A 17,580-nucleotide genomic window follows, 5' to 3' on the forward strand; every position below is an offset into this window, starting at 1 on the left:
GTAGCTCAGTGGATAGAATATGGATCTTTGATGTAAAACAAAGATGGAACAACAAAGCAGTGAGAAAGCATTGGCCAATTTAATAAATGCTACTGGCACAATCAGATAGCCATTGGGGAAAAATATATTGGATTCCTACATGACACTTCAGATAGCTGATTCCATGTGAATAATTTCCTAAGAAGTAAATTTTAAAACATTAAGAACAAAATATAAGAAAGTATTCTCATTATTTTGTTGTAGAAAGATACACAAAATCACTAACCATAAAAGAAAAGACATATTCTATTGTTTTGGAATGACTCTATTAAAAGACACAGTAGTAAAAGTTAAAATAAAACCACAAAATGGGAGGAAATATTGGACATGGATATAATGGACAAAAAACAACTAAAAAAAAAAAAAAACATCTCATCTAGAAATATATAGAAAAAGTACAAATCAGTAAGGAAAATAAAAACAACCCAATCCAAAAAAAAGGCAGACTTAAAAAGGTGCTTCACTTTTACTTTAGACAGCTATGTATGTTTATTGCAATATTTTTATAATATATAAAAATTAGTGATAGCTCAAATATCTAGATTGCAAATTAATGAGCAAGTTATGGTTTATTCATTTAATTAATTGTGTACAGTGATAGTAAAGAGACTAGAGCTTTAATCAACAAAATAAAAAATCTTAAAATATAGTAATTAACAAAATATAAAAACTACCTACCGTATATTTCCATTTGCATTAAGTTAAAAGCAGTCAAATCTAAGTTTGATTATATTGAGATATGCACATAGATAGAAAATTTATATAAGCAGCAATTTTAAACCTTTTAATGTCATAGAACACATAAACTATAATACTAAAATTCTGAGGCACACAAAACTGTATTTTTTGTTGATCTGGAAAAAATAGGTATAATTTTGATTCATTCACACCAGATGGCTATTGTGTTGGCTGTTTTTTGTTTTGTTTTGTTTTTTGTTGTTGTTGTTGTTTGTTTGTTTTATTTGACAATCTAAGGGAAAAGAGGTTAGTGCCTGTGACTAAATAGTCAGGTATCACATGTTCTAAAAGCTCTTGTAGCACACTAGTTGAAAATTACTTCTATAAAGAAACCATTACCATAAATTAGATCAGCTATGGGTAATCTCTAGTAGTGACAGAGGGATTTAATTCACAGAACATTGCCAAGGAGCTTCTGAATGGCTGGTGATATTCTATTTCTTAAACTGGGTCATAATTACAACAAATTCTGGCTATTACTTAGGCATTATATGTATATTTCTACTTGTATGCTTTTCTATTCATATTACCTTTTATAGTTGTAACAAAAGCTGGGGGGGGGTTGATAAAAATGCAGATACAAGCATAAGAAACTTAAAAATTGAAGTTGAGATCTATTTAAAAGAGAAATAAACTGTCTTATTGAGTGAAAATGATAAGATAAAATTTGTCAAGGTTTGAAGAATGACTAGTACACAAGAGAGGCGGAATGTATTTAATCAGAAAATCTTAAGCAACACCAATAAAAGCAAGCTATGGAGAGAAATGTCAGCAGCCTTCTGAAGCATTTTGTGACACAAAAAAATCTCTTTTTAGCAAACAAATCTCTATTGTCATTCATCATAAACTATTGTGAATTCTCCATCCCCTACAAAAAGGGAAGACCTACTGGATACTTTAAACTTTCATTTAGCTGTTATCATTTTCCTCTGAATCTCATTCTGCTATTCTCCTAGGTGGCTTTCCCTCTTATTCAGAGTTAGAAGCCTTTTATGTAAAACCTGTCTCTATTCAAGTTTGTCCCTTGTATTGTGGTAGCTTTCTCCAAGATGTTACCACCTGGAATTTTAGCTGCCAAAGGCCTTCGTCATCTTTAATTTGATATACACTGGTTGATATGTGAGTCTGTCCCAGGACACTAATGGCTGACCCTGAGGACTCATGGCTAGCAATGCGCCTCAAAAGCCCTGGTCTCCACCCCATCTTCTTCGTGAGACTGAAACCTACCTGCTGAAGTGCAAATTGAAGTCGCTTGTTATGCTTTTTGGTGTTTAAGACAGGTTGTCATTAATGGAAGGATGTTTAATTCTTTGAGGACTTTAATTTCACTTCAATTTTCTCCAATCTCCAACTAATTCAGGATAAGAGAAGTACTTTTAAATTTTTTTCACCCTGAGAAAACATTTATTAAAAGCACTTATGTGCTTTCTTTACCATAGAATCATTTCAAAATGGTAGCATGCCTGACTTTATGATTTAATATCAAGGATACCATATTTGTGTCTTAATTGAGAGTTTACAGAGTACTTTCTATATGTTATCTCTACAAAACCCTGAAAGGTGGACAAACTGGTATATGTTAACTATTTTAAATTTATGAATAGTTTTAAATACTTAAGGGAGTTTAATTAACAAAAAATACTAATGGGATTAAATGTTTAGTAGGGGTGTCGAACTCAATCAGAGAAGGGGCCAAAATCTAAAATCCAGCCTAAATCGCGGGCCGAATGGTTTACTGAACAGTCATAAACTGTCATTGTGATGGAAACGCAGCGGAGTGCAGTGATGACAGGGCAGTGCGGGCCACATTGCAAGGCCTGGCGGGACGGATTTGGCCCGCGGGCCTTGTGTTTGACACATGTGGATTAAAGGGTCTCTGTTACTGCTAAATTTGCTATATTAATAAATAGAATAATAACATTTATAAACTAACTTAAAAATTTAAGAAATATATTTTTATTTTGTAAGTTAAAATCAAACACAGCCTTACATTTAAGAACTTTAAGAGTATACTTGCAAAACATATCCTATCTAATAAAAGAGTAATATGCAGATTGACCATTACTCCAACACACAAGATGGCTGCCCCCATGTGGTCAAAGATTCTGCCCCCATGTAGACACACTATGGCCACCACAAGATGGCCAGCAGGGAAGGCAGTTGAGAGGGACCAGGCTTTCCAGGGAGGGCAGTTGTGGGCGATGAGGTAAGCAGAGGAGCAGTTGGGAGGGACCAGGCCTGTAAGGGAAGGCAGTTGGGGGCAATCAAGCCTTCAAGGGAGAACAGTTGGGGATGACCAGGCCTGCAGGGAAGGGCAGTTAGGAGCAAACAGACTATCAGGGGAGCAGTTAGGCATCAATCAGGCTGGCAGGGGAGTGGTTAGGTGGTGATCAGGCTGGCAGGCAGAAGCAGTTATGGGCAATCAAGAAGGCATGCAGGCAAGCAGTTGGGAGCCAGCAGTCCTGGATTGTGAGAGGGGTCCCAGATTGGAGAGGGTGCAGGCTGGGCTAAGGGACACCCTCCTCCCACCTGCATGAATTTTGTGCACCGGGCCTCTAGTATTAAATATTAGCATCATAAATGTAATATATATAACTAAATTAGATTGACAAGGGAAATAAAAATTAATTTTATTCCATCACCTAACACAGTATGTAATGCTTATATATATACTAAGCATTCAGTTATGGCCTGTGTTAAATGGAGGACAAGGACTCACTAAATATTCCATTGTGTGGTTTAAGAATTGTATATATAGGGATAGTCATTGCAGATGGAACTAATAAATAAGGCTTCATTCAAATGGCACAACTTCAGTTGAGTGTTAAAGAAAAATTATTTGTGTTCTCTAGGAGTTTCATTAAATAAAAAAGATGGAGGAAAAACATAAATGAAGTAATAGAGTAGTAAATAAACATGTCATATTTAAGGGGTAGCAGAGAAACCTGCATAGATTCAGGTTATAAATAAAACTTTTATTTTATTCTAAAATTAGAGGCCCAATGCACTGGGGGGAAGGGGGGTCCCTCAGCCCAGTCTGTACCCTCTCCAATCTGAGACCCCACAAGGATTGGGCCTCCACTGGCAGTTGGACATCCCTCTTATAATTCAGTACTGATGGCTCCTAATCACTCACCTGCTTGGCTACCTGATTGCCCCTAACCACTCCCATGCCTACCTGATTGACACCTAACTGCTCCCCTGACAGCCTGATCACCCCCAACTGCCCTCCCCTGCAGGCCATCTTGTGACAATGTGGAGGCAGCCATCTTGTGGTGACATGGGGACAGACATTTGTGATCATGTGTGGGTGGCATCTTGTGGCAGCCATCTTGTGATGATGTGGGGGTGGCCATCTTGTGATGGCTTGGGGCAGCCTTCTTGTGATGCCAGGGCATAAGGGTCAATTTGCATATTACCTCTTTATTGTATAGGACACAGACATTCACTTTCAATCCAATCATATCTGTCCTTCAAACTAATCAAACAAATTATAAACTTGGGACAGCCAGTTTGCAAGATGGACCCCAATGATCTTTGCCTTTTGGTACTCAGGCCCTAGAGTGGACCATTCTCAGTTAAGGCTGAATTATATGACTTACAGAATACAGTGGAAGGGATAGTGTGTGATTGGCAAGGCCAGGTAGTAAAAGACATTATGGTTTCTACCTCATTCTCTGGGGAAGCCAGCCATCCTGTTATGAGAGCAATCAGGCAGCCTTGTGGAGAGAGCTAGTGGGAAAAACTGAGGCCTCGCACCATAGCCAGCACTGTGCATGAGCCACCTGGTAATGGCTCTTCCAGACCCACCAAGCCTGGAGCTGACTGAAGCCCTAGCTGTAATTGCTAGAGATTGTTATTGAGTCTCTCTCATGAGAGACCCCCAACCTGGATTTGGTTAAAGGTAGTCTAATTTTATTGCCCCATTAAATACTATGAGAAATAATAAATGATCGGTGTCTTAAGACACGTTTAGGTAAAATTTGTTGTGCAAAAATAAATGGCTGATATGAGTGCCATAAGTTAAAATCTGTAATACATTTAAACTTTTGACACAAATTTGATTGATATTCAGATGAACAGAAAGGACACTTTGTATCAAGACAGTTTTTTTTGTTGTTTTTTTTTTGTTGTTGTTTTTTTTTTAGATGCAAGGTAAATCCTTTTCTCTCAAGCTATACCCATAGTAAATGTTTAATTGATATTGGCTGAATTTTTTAAAATTTGATCCATTATTTACTTGCTGCATAAAGCTCAAAACATCTTTAGGATTATATGCCTTGCCTATTGAATTCTTTAAGTTCAGAGTTTTCATTTATCATTGAAAAACTGGTATAGATAGAATTAGAATTTTGCATTATCATCATTTTTATAATATTATGACAATAATAGTAATATATTTTATAAGCACTATAGTTTTTTTGCTATTCTTCCAACAGATAATTTTAAAAATTACTCATTGTTATTATGGAAGTTATCATGTTATTTTCACAGAAGATATATTTTACAAATGAATTTGGCTTTTAGATATTATTTGTATTTCTTGATGTGCTTACAGGAGAATTCATTTGTTAATGAACTATATTTGCTTATTTATTTTCTCTGAATATTAAGAAGTAATTACTGATTTTTTCATGTAGTGAAATATCAGAAATTGTAAGGTGAAATCCTTTTCACTTTCTTTTCATGTATTGGGAAATGAAAATAGAGAGATAAATGATATTAAAGAAACTTCAGTTTGGAAAGGATTAAATTTAGTTTTAGACATAGTTTCCTCAGGTTAAACAGTAAATTATTCCAGCTCCTGTTTCTTTTCCTCCTGGAATTCAGTTTGCATCTTTACTCACATTATTTTATCTTCTTGGACAACTTTGCTCTTACTTGCATAAAACACAGACATAAAAATTGAATTCATGGTGTAATAAAGATCTAACCACATTGAACAGTTAACAATACTTTTTAGTCATAAAGTATAATGTCATCACTACTGCTTCATTGCAAGTAGAATTTTAAGATAGAATAATGATTATTTATTTCTTGCTTAAGGCTTCCTTTGGCTTTACATCTTTTTATGATGTATTTATTCTTAAACTGTTTTACTAACTTTGCATATTTTTTGCTTTTGCTCTTTTGTTTATATTTATGTCTACTGAAATTTATCATGTAAATGAACAATAATTTATCTAATTATTTTTTATATTGTCATCTTCTTTACTATTATCAGAAATACTAAAAATGCTGTTCAACATACTGTCCTTTAAAAACCTGATTTGGAGATTTTTTTTTTTTTTTTAATATAAAGCTCAGATCTGTTTGCTATATTGCTCTAAATTTTTTCCTAAATTGCTTTTCTCCTTTTTGCCTTGTAATTTAGTTTGTACTGTCAAAATCAAAAGCCTTACTCAAGCCTAACCAGATTGTTGTAGTACTAATGTCTTCTGCTTTGCACAGTAGTCCTCTCTTATCTGTGGGTAATAATTCCAAGATTCCCATTGGATGCCTAGACCGCATCTAGTACCAAACTTGCAATTTTTCACTTAAAGCATTTTATAGCTTTTCTTTAGCTTATTCAAATTGCCAGCATCCCTACTCATTTTGAGGCCATTATAAGTAAAACTGGAAGCCTGATGCATGAAGATTCATGGAATAACAGGCCTTCTTTTCCCTGGCTGCTGGCACCACCTTTGGGCTCCGGCCCAGGAGCCACCTCTTCCTGCTTCGGCCCCACCTTCCCACACTTCCCAGAGGCCCTGAGCTGCTGGGGTAGTGCAGAATGCCTGCGTCATTGCCATGGTGAGGATGCAAGTGTCTCACCCTGCCCCCGGCCTCTTGGTGCCATTTTTGTTGGGATAATTTGCATACTCACTTCTTATTGGCAGGTGGATGTTGCGAAGGTATGGCCAATTTGCATCTTTCTTTTTTATTAGTGTAGATAAGGGTTCCTTGAACACAAGCACTGTGATGCTGTGACAGTCAATCTGATAATGAGAACTCTATGAAGCAACTAATGGACAGGAAGCACATGTAGCATAGAGACACTAGACAAAGGGATGATTCACAAACAGATAGGAAGGCTAATGGTATGAGATTTCATGCTACACAGAAGAGTGTGCAATTCAGAACTCCAGAATTTTTTATTTCTGTAATTTTTTTTTGACATTTTTGGACCATGGCTGACTGGGAGTAACTGAAAATGTGGCCAGAATTACACAATGGAATACTATGCTGCCATAAAAAAGAAGGAATTCTCATCATTTGCAGCAACCTGGATGGAATTGGAGAACATCATGCTGAGTGAAATAAGCCAATCAATGAAAGAGAAACACCACATGACCCCACTCATTTGTGGATAATAAAGATCATTATAAACTGATGAACCAAAAGATAGATATAGAGACAGTAAAGCAACAAGCAGATTGTCAAATTACAGCAGGGAGAAGAGGAGGATCTGGGGGAGATAATAGATCAACCGAAGGACTGGTATACATGCATATAAGTACAACCAATGGACATAAAACTCTGGAGAGGGAGGGGATGTGTGGAAGGGAGGGAGGAGGGCAAAAAAAATCAATAAAATATGTAAAAATAAATAAATAAAATAATAATAATAATAATAAAACAGAATTAAATAACTTTGATGCAAATCTTTATTATACCTTTGGCTATCTAAGTGTATATTTGGTATTTTTATATTTTTACTATGCCTTATACTCATTTATTTCACTTGTCAACATAGGGAGTGCAGGATCCAAGCATGGAAACATCACTGTTAGTGGTATCTGTATAAAAAATGACTTTTTCCTAGTATTTACTCTTGTGGTTATTTCACTTAATGATGAGTGACCTTATTCTCTTTTTGTGAGGTTCTTCTTTTTTTATGCTCACCCACATCGATTGATTGTCTCTTGCACTTGCTACAACCAGGGCTGAGGATCAAACCTGCAATCCAGGGTACTTGCCCTTGACTGGGAATTGAACTTGTGACCACTGAGCAACACCAGCCAGGGCAAGAGTATTATATTTCTTTTTTAAAACTTTCTCTTCTAAGAATAAGAGTAAGGAACTAGTAGTAGATAAAGAATATGAAAAAATCAAAAGTAGTAGAGTAGGGAATTAAATTGCCAACACAAACAGATTAAACCATAGGAGGCTACTACACCTAAATTTGGCATTTCCTTTTGTCAACTCTTTTGTTCTCACTAGTAGGCTGCTAAATGGACAAGAGTTTTGAGGACACTTTAATAGTTGTTAAGTGACTCTTCTAAACTTAACAAATACATTTTATTTCAACCTTTTTCACTCAGAGGAATATGAAGTGTAATGCTTTCAAATATTATGTAAGACTCATATGAGAGATAAGAAAAATGCCAAAAACATATTCTTTCTACAAATTCTTCCCAGAGTTTCCTATATCAGGAAAAAGAATCATAAATCAAAATTTACCAAGCATGCAAAACTGTTGAAGTCACAAAAGAGCAGAGATGTGTTTATAAACAGTAATAAAATGTAAAGAATAATGAATTACCAACAAATTTTAAACAAAATTTTTATTTCAACAGATCATATATTTAGTATAAATTCAACCCAAGTTTTACTTCCTAGCCATTAGTAATTCCATTTAAAATGGTAGAATAATTATAATATTTTGAGGATTGTAGATAGTCAGGAAAATTTACTTATATTTACAATTTAATAAATATTTAATAAGGGTCTATTGTCAAGTACAGCATTCATAATAGAAATGTTAATGTATATGAGTAACATTCATACAGAAATGTTAATGCTATCCTGACATTCAATTCTAATTGTTTGAATCTGTCATTCTGGTATATCTTAAATAATGATTCTAAACTAATAAAAAATGTTTAATTAAATATGCACCGATTTCTTAGGCTTTTTGAATAAATGGAACTAATTATATATTGATAATAATGAGATTTTATCTACTTATTTCTCTTACTATCTCTGTTATTCTGTCAGGCAAGTTCATTTAATTGTTGTGACTAGAATTCATCTTCTAAGCAAGAAAAAAATAAGTTTATAAATAAATTCTAAGTGTAATTTAAAGGCAACCTTCATACTTTATTGCTTAATACCAGTGAGATCTCAGGTTTCAATGATTTTTGCTGCTGCATTGAAGTGCTTACTCGTAGCGCCAGAATCTATTTTTCTGATTATCTATCTTGCCATATTTCTGAAGCAAACAATTTATAACCAACTCTGTCTGGAATAATTTACTATAGAGCAAATTTATGATTATCCTCTGCTCAGCAAGTGCATAACTGTGACTCAGCAATTCTGCATCTAGTAAATGGTATTTAATCAACTAATAAAATAAATTTATATAACTCACAAATCACTTGGATATTGTCTTCGTGTAATATAGAAACATGCTTGAAGACTTTTTTCTGCTCAAAGGAAATACCAATGTCCCACATTTCTGCAAACAAATCCTTTGGGGGACAGAGAATAAATTACCAGGTGACCTTTCCTTCCAGCATCCAGCATCCATCCAGTCCTGTACTCAAGTTGGTATCTTGCAACATATCACTTTGCATTGGCAACAACTAACACGCAGTTCCCCTTTTCTTCATGGGGGCCCAGAAGAGCTACTTAACTAAAGTTTTGGTATTTTCCGAGCATGTGTGTCCAAACAGACTTTACTGAAGGAAGGAAGGCTTTTTACATCAGAGTGACGCAAAGTTAAGAATGAGTTTTAGATATCCAGGTTCTTTAAAAAAAATTGTTTATCAAGTTTTAGAGAGAGAGGAAGGGCAGAGAGAGAGAGAAACATTGTCATGAAAGTGTAACATCTCAATCTGATCAGCTGCTTCCTGCATGGGCAAAATCCCCTCCTGGTTTGTAAAATTCCTTCTTTCTTAGCTTTTTCTTATTCCTGGTTCCCCACGTCTTTTGCCCTTTCAACCTCAGGGGTAAAAATAAAAATAAAAATTTTAAAAAATCGTTTCCATTTCCTTGGTCAGAACAATTCAGTGCTCTCTAGCTCCTTCTCTTACATCCCTTCCAGCCTGGACATCCTTTAAATACCAAAATCACCGTTAAAAAGAACACATCTAAACATTTGTTCTTAGATAAGAAAAAATGTTCCATCCTAGTCTTCATCTTGGCATTTGGGAAGGGATTTGGGAGGGTTCATTCCTCTAGTTAAAATTGCGTGATATCAAGCAAGAGGATACTACTTTTAAATAATGAGACGAACTTTGATTGAGAGGTAAAAGTATACAGTTTATTTCTTGCTTCTGTCTTTCTTGCATCCTCCCCCTCCCCCGGTCAGCAGAGCAGATACCGTATTTTTGGAACCATAAGACGCACTTTTTCCCCCCCAGAAGTGGGGGGGAAAAGTCCCTGCGTCTTATGGCCCAAATATAGCCTACACATATATTGGGTCGGCAGCTAAGTAATTGCGGGTTCACACACATATGGCTTCAGTTGAATTTTTAGGTTTGCAGACGTAGTACAAATGTAAAACACATTTTGTTATTTGGTAGTTGGCTATTCAGCTGTTAATCAGTGAAAAAAGTTTTTTGATCTGTTTTGTAGTTTTCGTTTGGCGTTCGTTGAAAAATGGAAAATCAAAAGGAACATTTTCGTCATATTTTGCTTTTTTATTTCCACAAGGGAAAAACGCATTGCAAGCTCATAAAAAGTTATGTGCTGTTTATGGTGACGAAGCCTTAAAAGAACGGCAGTGTCAAAATTGGTTTGCCAAATTTCGTTCTGGTGATTTTTCACTCAAAGATGAAAAACGCTCTGGTCGTCCAGTTGAAGTTGATGACGCCCTAATCAAAGCAATAATCAATTCAGACTGTCACAGTACAACACGTGAGATTGCAGAGAAGCTTCATGTATCACATACATGCATTGAAAATCACTTAAAATAACTTGGCTATGTTCAAAAACTCGATACATGGGTTCCTCACGAACTGAAAGAATCACAGTTAACGCAACGCATTAGCAGCTGCGATTTGCTAAAGAAACATAATGAAAATGATCCATTTTTAAAACGACTGATAACTGGCCATGAAAAATGGGTTGTTTACAATAATATCAAGCGGAAAAGATCGTGGAGCAGGCCAGGTGAACCAACTCAAACAACATCAAAAGCTGATATTCATCAAAAGAAGGTTTTGTTATCAGTTTGGTGGGATTACAAAGGAATTGTCTACTTTGAACTCTTACCACCCAACCGAACGATCAATTCTGATGTCTACATTGAACAACTAACGAAATTAAACAATGCAGTTGAAGAAAAGCGGCCCGAGTTGACAAATCGAAAAGGTGTTGTATTCCATCATGACAATGCAAGGCCACACACATCTTTGGTCACTCGGCAAAAATTAATGGAGCTTGGTTGGGATGTTTTGCCACATCCACCATATAGTCCTGACCTTGCACCATCTGATTACTTTTTGTTTCGATCTTTACAAAACTCCTTGAATGGTAAAAATTTCAATAATGATGATGATGTCAAATCGTACCTGATTCAGTTTTTTGCTAATAAAAACCAGAAGTTTTTTGAACGTGGTATTATGATGCTGCCTGAAAGATGGCAAAAGGTCATTGATCAAAATGGGCAATACATTACAGAATAAAGTTATTTAGTTCCATGAAAAAATTGTCTTTGATTTTCTTTAAAAAATCCGCATGTACTTAGTTGCCGACCCAATACTTTTTAAAAAAAAAAAGTTTTTTTACTTGCCCGGCTCTGTGTGGTCTCTGTGTGCTTGCCCAGCTCTAAAATGGTTCTAAATGCTGCTGTTTACTTTACAGGGTTGATTACATGTGTTTATGACTGTGATGTTGGGTTTTAATGCACATAAAATATTTTAGGACACTATTTGTTTCAGAATCTTTTTTTCTTCATTTCCCTTCTCTAAAAACTGGTGCATCTTATGGTCCGGAGCGTCTTATGGTCAGAAAAATACGGTACTTCCCAAATAGGCTTTGAGAACATATTCTGGGAGCCTGTCTGTTGCCTACCAATTAAATAAATAATCTGTCGCAGTATTTGGTGCAAGCTCTTTCTTTTCCCAGGGGCTGCATCTGTCCCACAACATGCAGAGTTATTTTTAAATGTGTGAGATTTAATTAACCTACCACAGGTGATTTCTTTGATGGCATCCTGATGCAATGTTCAAAATATATATATATATATTTTAATTTGGAAAACATACCATATAAAAGCTAGTCTCTAAAATCAGAGAGTAGACACCATGACTTCTCTGTTGTGTAAATCCAGAATGGGCTCCTGTTGGGTCTGTGGCTCAGAGCAGTTTTTCCTACTCCTGTGTGGAGAGACTGTGGGGAAACAGTCCACAAGAAGCACTTACAACTAGGATATACCTGAACCCTAAGGACTTATGAACCCCTGCTTGCTGGTTTCTAATTAAAAAGTATGGGTCACACTGTTTAAAGAGGGTCCCTAACCATGTGCAGGACATGTTTGAGACCAGATACCTAATTCTGACACAGTATGTGATGTTAGATGAAGCCTTCAGTCAAAATAACAAAACCGTACTGTTATTGATATACTAAGATATACAAGGGAGTGGCCTCCAATTTTCTTAGATTAATCTCATTTTCATGGAATTTATTGTGAATTCCATTTCTAGGAAGATAACAATAGCACCTACATACTATTTAGAAATAGAATCTTTCTAAATATTTAGCAATTTTTAAAGTGTTATATTTTATTAATAACAGTGGAAGATATATTAATACATATTTCAAAATAGTAGCACACATATGTGAATTTTTTTCAGCAAACAGACAACATTGAGTGTGGAGATCTATTTAATAATTCCTGATAAAACTCTGCAGATTCCAGTAGTATCATGCCCACAGCATCTTAGCAACTGGGCCTATAGAACTGCACTATATAAAATATCTTACTTCTAGTAAACAACTTCAAATTTTTTTTTTTATTATTCTGCAATCTTATTATCCATTTATTATCCGTCTACCACTATAATCAAAACTTCTTGAAAGTAATTATATAAGGATATTAGAAAAAGAAAATAATAAAACTAATTTATAAAATCTGGCAAAGTCAATGTCAAAATTAAGATATAAATGGAAGCTAGGTTATGATTTAGGAGGAGCTTAAGTCTTTTTCAAAAAGACTGCTATCTTGAATCCACTGACTGCATTGCAGGTGGCCCTGAAAGAAGTTAACCAAGCACTGAGAGATAGTATAAGCAAGAAACATAAAAGTATCTGATCTATTGGTTTTTAATTAGGATAAATTCAAGTAACAACACAGATATTAGCTACACCTCTCACCTTTTTATACATATTAGTATTTTGATTTGTGAAAAAACCCTGTAGGGTAGGATTCTATAATATTGAAAATTGAAGTTTAAGAGTTTAAGCAATTTGCATAAAGTCACATGGCTGGTAAGTGTTTGGGCCTGAGCTCAAACTGGGCAACACGGCCTCAGAGCCTGCCCTTCCTATTTCACACAGCCCTTGATTTAATACTTGCTCACAGATTATATTCAATTACTTAGTGAATTTTCTGAATTCACATGGGAATATGTGTGTGTGTGTGTGTGTGTGTGTGTGTGTGTGTGTGTTAAAAAATAGCAATGCAAATGAAATGACAGGGCAAAATAGTTTTTATTGTGAGCAGGGTAATTAATGATTTTGCTATAAAAGTGAGACCAAACAATACTTTACAGCAAATCAAGAAAGGTAAACACTCTTCTGCAATATTACCCTAAATATAGTACAAGTAACCAGTATAGTGATAAGGACATGAAAGATGTTGTATCTTAAAAAACCCTTCATAAATTTTCTCTGAATCATTTGATATTAAAATATCATTGATCTTTCTACTTTGAAATTTTTAGTAAAATGTTGCATGTTAATGTTCTAATGATGAACAAGATAAGACAAAACTTTGAGCTAAGAGGTTTTGTTCTCATATCCTAACTAATAAAGGAGTAATATGCAAATTAACACCCACAAGCTAATCAAAGTGAGTATGCAAATAAACCCAACCAAGATGGCTACCAGGAGGGAGGCTTGAGTTTTCCCCACAATGGAGGAAGCCAAGCTTTCCACACACCCTGGCAAAGTTTCAGTTATAGAAGGTAAACAAATCCAAACAGAAATGGTGGCAGCTACTGAGCAAGTAGGAGGCTTAGCTCCACTCTAGGTTACAAAGTTTCAATTGTAGAAGGTAAATAAATTCCAGATACCACAGCCTCCACTTGGGTCACTGGGGGGCGTGGCTGGCCTGAAAACCACCACAGGCCCCTTGCTCAGGCTGCCCCATACCCGAAGGGAACCCCACCCTGATCCGGGACACCCTTCAGGGCAAACCAGCTGGCCCCCACCCATGCACCAGGCCTCTATCCTATCTAATAAAAGAGTAATATGAAGATCTACCATCACTCCAACACACAAGATGGCTGCCCCCATGTGGACAAAGATCCTGCCCCCATGTGGACACAAGATGATCACCACAAGATGGCCAGCAGGAGAGGGCAGTTGGGAGGCACCATGCCTGCAAAGGAGGGCAGTTGGAAGCAATCAACCCTGCAGGGAAGGACAGTTTGGGGTGACCAGGCCAGCAGAGGAGAGAAGTTAGGGGCAAACAGGCTGGCAGGGGAGCAGTTATGCATCAATCAAGCTGTCAGGGGAGTGGTTTTGGTGTGATCAGGCTGGCAGGCAGAAGCAGTTAGGGGAAATCAGAAAGGCAGGCAGGCAAGCAGTTGGGAGCCAACAGTCCTGGATTGTGAGAGGGATGTCCATCTGTGGGATGTCGGACATCCTTCAAGGGGTCCCAGATTGGAGAGGATGCAAGCTGGGCTGAGGGACACCTCCTCCCTCCCGCCCCATGAACAAATTCCATGCACCGGGCCTCTAGTATTTAATAATTCCTGATGGATAAACTGATTGGTCAACCAAAAACAGGAGGCACTACTAATGATCAATGTTTTTGGGTTTTTTTACTTTTAATACTTTCCATATCTTAATTAGTTATATTCACTTTCATAACAATTAGCAATAATATAAAAAATGTACTCTAAAGTTGTTGGAGTACTAAAATATTGGCATAGCAATACTGCAACCACATGACAGTGTAGTTCAAAGACTCTAGTCAATGTAGAGGAAAATAACATGAAAGATTTCTCCCAGATAACAAGTTTATGTCTCCGGAAAGCCATTATATAAAACTGCTAAAGCACAAGCCTTGGTTTGTAGAAATGTAGAAATTAGAAGATCAGAGCTTAATTATTATCACACATGCTTATGTTCTAGCACTCATTATCTATCATTTAAAAATTTTTTGTCTCTTTAAACAACACTTTTCAGGGCAAAAAATGATTATCTTTGAATTTTCAAAAGGTAGAGATCATTTTTTTGTCCTTTTATTTTAACCTCTTTTTTACTAAAAGTACAGTCCTTCAACTTACACAAATTAAATAACATTTTAAATCAGCTAGAGAATTTTTCTTTACAATTAGAGAAGACAAAAATAGCAGGAGATTAATGATAATTGAGATACCTCTAATTTAGTCAAATGTCATTTTCTAGCTCCAAATGCAAAATTGTAGACTATTTTTAGGAAAAAAAAATACTTGTTGTAGGTAGACCAGCACTCTAAAGAGAAACTCACTCAGTCCAGGTAACATTATCAGATCACAAATGTATGTGGACATTTTTGTCCTTAAAAATATGGAATTGCCTTCAGGGCTCAGATTTCTCCCAGATAATAAGTTAATATTTCCAAAAAGCCCTTGTGTAAAACTGCTAACGTACATGGCTCCTCTTGGTTTGTAGAAATGCAACACATACTTAATTTTTTGCCATAATAAATATTTACATTATAATTAATCTTAGAGGTGATACAATCTTACAGTTGAAAAACGTTGTTCAACAGCCACTTTTTGTAGAGAGGAAACTGAGGCTGAGTTATAAAATGGCTCACTCAAAGTTATATAGTTAGCTAATGTCAGAATTGCCAGATCTTTGTCTTCCTTCTTTCTCCCATCATGTGGTTCCATGTGTGAAAGTCACTATTCTAAACTATCGTGACCTGCTGCTACAGGTGTCTAGAGAGACCATCCCCATTTCTGACATTTCTGAGGAAATGCTGAAGAAAATGTAGTTAAGACTCAAGACTTCAGGTGGCTGTGTTCTGAGTTCAGAGGAAAGCTGGAGGTGCCGTGGCAGAGATAATGGGATTGTACTTCCCTGTATTGTTGCTGCCCCTCATTGAGTCCAGAGAAGGGATAGAGCAGCACCTTTTCTTTCAGGACTGAGAGCGCACCCAATGGATCCCCTTTTGAAGTCATGAAATGGGCTCAAGAGATTTGCTTGTAAATATTGCTGGGGCATACAAGAGCATACAAGAACTTGCAAAGCCCAAGCATCATTTTTTTTTTTTTTTTAAGATGTGTTTGATCTGCAGAGCCACACTTCCTCTCTGGAAACAGAGTGTAGTATGGTGGAGGGGATTCTGGGACAATTGTCTAGGAGCCCAGGAGTATGGCCAGGTTGCTCCTTTTCCCTCTTACTCTCATCCCTATAAATATTAAATATAACCTTTGCCTTTTTATATCTCGGAGTCAAACTTCTTCAACCAAACTTGGTACATTAGACAAAAATCCTTTCTCATAGAGTCCACAATTTAAAAGCATCATATTCTGGAACATGATTTTTAAAGAATCACGATTCTTTTGTGAAGGAAAAAATAACTGCATTGCCCCACAGTTTCCAACCTAACACCTGGGCGAAGGGAGGCATTTGCCTTGTACTCCTCCGTCCATTTGTCAGCAAAACACCTTGGATTTTCAGGTCCCTTTTGCAGCTATTGTTGTTTTCTGTTTAAGCAACTCGCCAATGTAATGTTGCCTTCCTGTTCTCCCCAGGGGGGCCAGGTGGCTGAGACACCTGTGCATGCTCGGAGCCTGCTAAGCTTGGCGCTCCCTGCACACCTCACAGATGGCTGGCAACCGGAAGAGGTTCCTGTGTAGGGCACAGCTTTCTCCCACTAATCTGAATATTTCCCTCCCTGTGAAAAATGAGACTTCCTTCTTACTTTTTTTCCACCTAGAAAATTTAATCACTCTCAAAAATTTTCTGCTTGCTGCAGGACGTTTTTAGCCTTAATTGAAAATGTACTTCATATTTTAAATTATTTTCTCAAGAGTTGCCACGAGCTCTGATGAATGTTTTTATTAAAAACAGGATTTTTCCCATTTACCTCTCCCAAAAGATTCTGCTTATAGTGTCTAATATCAGTGTCCCCTTATAGGCCTTATATGATACAGCCTTTATTTTATTTGACCTGTTGACTTTCCCTTCTACCTGAATGTACTTTCTTTCTTTTTTTCCCCATGAGACTTTTTTTTTCCCTTTTTGTCTTCAATTATTTGATTCCTCTTGAATCTCTTCCTCCAAGAAAATAATTTTGATTGTTCTACACTCATTCAGAGACATCACGTTACTCTGATTTCACTTAATATTGTAATATTAATTTATAGCAGCATTTTATATGGCACATTAGCATAATTGTGTAATATTTCATATATATTTGTATATATATATCAAATATCAAAATGAAATTTTATTTCATGAAAATTAATTGAGTTAAGTAATTTATTGGTTAGTGCATTACTTAAGCATTTTATAGAGGATTATAAAGTTTTGGATTGATGCAAATAGAAGAAATAATTAAGGATACATCCTCCCATAGTAATAGTGTTGTTTTTTTTTAAGAAAAAATTAACTGCATGTATTTGGTTAGCAGTGAACCAATGTGAACCTTTG

The 17,580-nt window shown here is 36.1% G+C and overlaps 1 protein-coding gene across 8 annotated transcripts in view; it reads left to right on the plus strand.

Annotated features, from left to right (window-relative positions):
• EMCN (endomucin) overlaps window positions 1–17,580 on the plus strand; it is a 102,420-nt gene that overhangs the window by 13,821 nt on the left and 71,019 nt on the right. The window lies entirely within an intron of this gene.

The sequence above is a fragment of the Pipistrellus kuhlii genome, unplaced genomic scaffold, assembly GCF_014108245.1.
Source record: "Pipistrellus kuhlii isolate mPipKuh1 unplaced genomic scaffold, mPipKuh1.p scaffold_m20_p_1, whole genome shotgun sequence".
Lineage (NCBI taxonomy): Eukaryota > Metazoa > Chordata > Mammalia > Chiroptera > Vespertilionidae > Pipistrellus > Pipistrellus kuhlii.